The sequence below is a fragment of the Tubulanus polymorphus genome, chromosome 9 (genome assembly GCF_964204645.1).
Source record: "Tubulanus polymorphus chromosome 9, tnTubPoly1.2, whole genome shotgun sequence".
Lineage (NCBI taxonomy): Eukaryota > Metazoa > Nemertea > Palaeonemertea > Tubulaniformes > Tubulanidae > Tubulanus > Tubulanus polymorphus.
Genome location: NC_134033.1, coordinates 13,850,504 through 13,854,734, shown reverse-complemented (window position 1 = coordinate 13,854,734; position 4,231 = coordinate 13,850,504).

The window sequence follows — 4,231 nt, the reverse complement described above, 5'->3', positions numbered from 1 at the left end:
ATGACATTTGGTAACCGCACTAATTTTTCTGTTGGAATAAATCGAAAATTAAAAGTGCCGATGAATTATGGCATTGTGTTAAATTTTCATTGAATTTCGTGGTATTAGACGAGGGAGGTTTTTCAAGTCTGCTTCTTCAGGTGACGTCGCACTGTCTATACTAGCCATCTTGCCCAGGCGATGAACTGGAGTAGATGTGAAAACATCTTGACGTCACTGAAGATACCAAATGACGACATCGTGTCACGATTCCAATTCAAAATCGTCATTAAAACCTGTATTCGACAAAGCTGATGTTTTTCTTATCGCCGATCCGCCACAGGGGTGTATTTGGCCGGGGCAGTTGCCCCTAGCCCCTAGAAATTTCGGAAAAGTGCCCTTTTTGTCCTATGGAACTGCCCTTTTTCGGGGTTCTCTGAATCAAAATCCAAATGCTGGGTACGGCCCTGTTAAGACCGGTTAATTTCTGAATTTAAGAGTCTCGAAACTATGAACAAGAATAAACAAGTCGATAATACGTAACAACGAAGAATATTGAAAGATTCGTCTGAACAGCCCAAAAAACTAGGCTCTTATAGCGTGACATATATTGATAGAAATTGGCGCCGTCCTTCGCAACTGTAGCGACCGTGTTGAAGGTCTCATATGCGAGATGTGTCACCGATATCACGAGAGATACATAGCTGGCATCATTCACGCGTTCCTCCGCCGTTCCATCAACATCGATCAGATGGCACATTTCAGTTCGGTATCGAATACTATCGCGAGAAAATGTGAGGTTTTGGTTTTGATAATCTGTTTAATCCAAGGTAAGACAAACACCTTGAAACTTAATACACTACCAGATTCAAGGTTATATACGTATATTATATGTAGTTGGACGTGAACATCTAGACATTCTTTGACAGAAATCTGGATAAAACCCAAGTGCGCCGTGTATCTACAGATTTGTTTACATGTTTGTGAATGTTCTTTTAATTATCAACGACATCTTGATGTTTCAACTAGGCAAGAAAAAATGATAACTTGTTTCTCATTTCTGTTGACTCGGCCGCCCGCCTCTACCCCGTACGTTCCTTTTTTAGACCATAACAGACCCGGTAGTTATAAAAATTAACTGATTACAAATCGTATTGCATTTTACAAAAAGTGACCCGACCGATTAGGAGAAGCAAGGTATCATTTTATTGCATAATCTTTTTTGATACCTGTTTTCAGAATTGTTCGTATCTAACGGCCATAATGGTCACAGATATTCAACTTTGAATCTAACACTTAATGAAATATTCTATCATGGTATTTGTACCCTATCGTATAGTAGGACATATACTTCTATAAACAACCTTCAAGCAACCTGATCCCTGGCCCCTGTTTCGTGAAACATCTCAACACTGGTTAAACAATTCTAAAGCGGACCAACAGCATTTCAGATTACCATTACCAAACGTTTTCTATGTGAAATAATGTATCATTAAAATGTTCATTCTGTCTATATCTACAATGGTGTCTCTTTGAAAATAATGGGCATCTCAACCTACTCGACAGTTAATAAAACTTGAGCGCGCGAACGCAGAATTGTGATTCTCGAGTACATGAGTAAATAGCATCCCAGCTAAATGAGAATCATTACACTATTCGCTGAATCAGCAACTGCTTTCCGCAGTTTCACAATCGACCAACCTCGCTCGGCGGCCGTTGCTTCAGATTCTTAGTTGAACGAAATTTTGTTTCTGATTTGATTTATCTTTATAGTTTCAACTTTTGAGGGAACTGAATATTTTTGAAGAGAAGTAAATAATATTCAAGACACAATATTCATTTTTGACAGATTTGAATCAGGATGATAGATTAAGCTTTCATATGTATAAATGTGACAATGATCGCATCGTTACAGTTACCACAAGGGGGGGGGGGGTTTCTTTTCCGAAGTTCTAAGTGAAAAAAAAAATTATCTATCTATTTTATGCCGTATGAAGATAAGCGATACAACAAAAGCTACAAAATGCGTGCATGGAAAATCTTGTGTTATTTCATTTTCATATCGATAAGGAATAAGGGGAAATGTTATTTGAGCGCCTAGAGCGCTGTTCGAGTGTGTGGCTGAATGATGCTCGAATATAATGTGATACAATAGCAGTTATTGTCCCGTTGTTCCGACGCGATTCGAATACGAATGAATTTATTGTGCAATGTAAGAAGAACAAATCGGGCGATCGATTTAGGTATAAAAATTGTAGTAGTTTTCACCAAAAAAATGAGAAAAATTTTACATCAAAAATTGTAGTTTTAATTGAAAATGAACTAGAAATGATTCTGATTTTGAGGATATCATGATGCTTTAGTTTGACCTGATGAAGTAATTTTTCAGATGTCAATGGTATTAAGTGTATTTTCAAAACGTGCGGATACAGCGGATGTTCGTTGAACGAGGAAAACTGCGAGGGCGCCACCTGCTTTGTGAGTTTTCTTAAGGGTGACTCTGAAGGGTGACTCCGGTTAGATCACTTCTTGAAAATCATTTTGTTTATTACTTCGAGTTTCGTAAATTTCCGTTATGTAAAACTCAGTAGATTCGTATATACAAAAAAAAACATTAGTTATCTGCAAGTTCGAATCTTTGAATGATTTAGAAAACTGTTAAAGTTTTCCTCTTTGTTTTTATGTCAATTAAAGTCTATCCATTTTGTACTATTTTACAAACCCATGGACAGCATATCACAAAACAAACTCATCGAGCATCTAAACTCTCATCATTAGTGGAGAACGACAGCGAGTCTGAATTGCTTATAGTTTATTATTATCTATATCAATAGTCAATTTGAATGCACTTCCGTTTCCGGCGCTTCAAATTGAAAACTACGTACAATATCGATTGATTTTTCTGCATTAAACTCTTCACAGAGTTCCCACACGCCATCGATGCGAAATAGACTCCATTCCCCGAGACCAATATTCCACGGGCTAAAATTCGAATGTTTGACCCCATCCAGTATAGTGGCTTATTCAGAACCTCGCGCGTGATCTAAACCTTGCTTCACACAACAACGCAGTTGATCTTTACCCACGTTTTCGCGCGTTGTACCAGTATATATATTGATTTTTTTTTTTTGGGGGGGGGGGGGCACTATGAAAGTGCAATGAATAGTGCCGTTTCAAACTCCTCAGAATGCACCAAATAACATGGTCAATTTTCAAATGATTTATGTTTGACCACCAATAATTATTTGGTTGCTACTACTCCCCCTGCGTTCAATAATTTGATTCCCGCATTGAACTAGCTAGATTAGATTGTGAATTTATCTCTGGCATCATCAATATTCATGTCTGCATATATAATGGGTACGGATGAAATCATCCATTGTCCCCAAGTTTGACCCGACGCCAAACAACAGGCGTCACTGTATGATACGCATGTACGAACAAGGGCAAGGATCGTAATTAAAACATGTATGGAATGATGGTTGTTAATGATGATGCGCAGTTTGGCAGACTTTGACAACAAATTGGTAGAGAAAACTGAGTGAAAATTGTGTGTGGAATTAGATTGAAATTACACTTACACGCGCGCGATATCTCGAATGCGGAGCCAGGAATTTTGAATAGGGGGCCCAACAAATCCGAGGTCTAGTTGTAGTACACGTACTCGGTAGCCCCCCCCCCTAAACAAAAAAAAAATTAATTGATGAAAAATGCATAATTTTCAAAGGGATTCTAGAACAAAATGACCAGCAATAATTTGTATGTGTTACTTTCATAAGCCAGGATTTGAAAGTGTGATCTTGACAAAAAATAGGGGCCGAGCCGCATAGGCCCCACCTTTGGATCGGCCCCTGCAATTGGTTTTTGTTAACACCAAAGAAATGATTTCAAGTAGAATATCCAAAATACGAATGTTACGGTCGTTTCTATTTTCAGACAGCGCAGAAAACTGTCAACAATGTGCGCTATAGTTACCATGGTTGCAGTGACGTATGCCCGTACACTTGGCACTTGAATGGCGTCTATGACGTCACACCCGAATGCTGTTCGTACCCGTTATGCAACAGAGCGACACCTGGATTTGATAAATTGAACTATTCATTGTCGGTCATCATTTTGGCAATGTTCGCTAGTTTGATAACGCGCATTTGATAATCACGATAATAGAATGTATATAATTCACTACAAGATAAGATTAAGATTAAGATATAATAACTTTATTCTCCTGACTAAGAAATGGTTGTATTAGGAG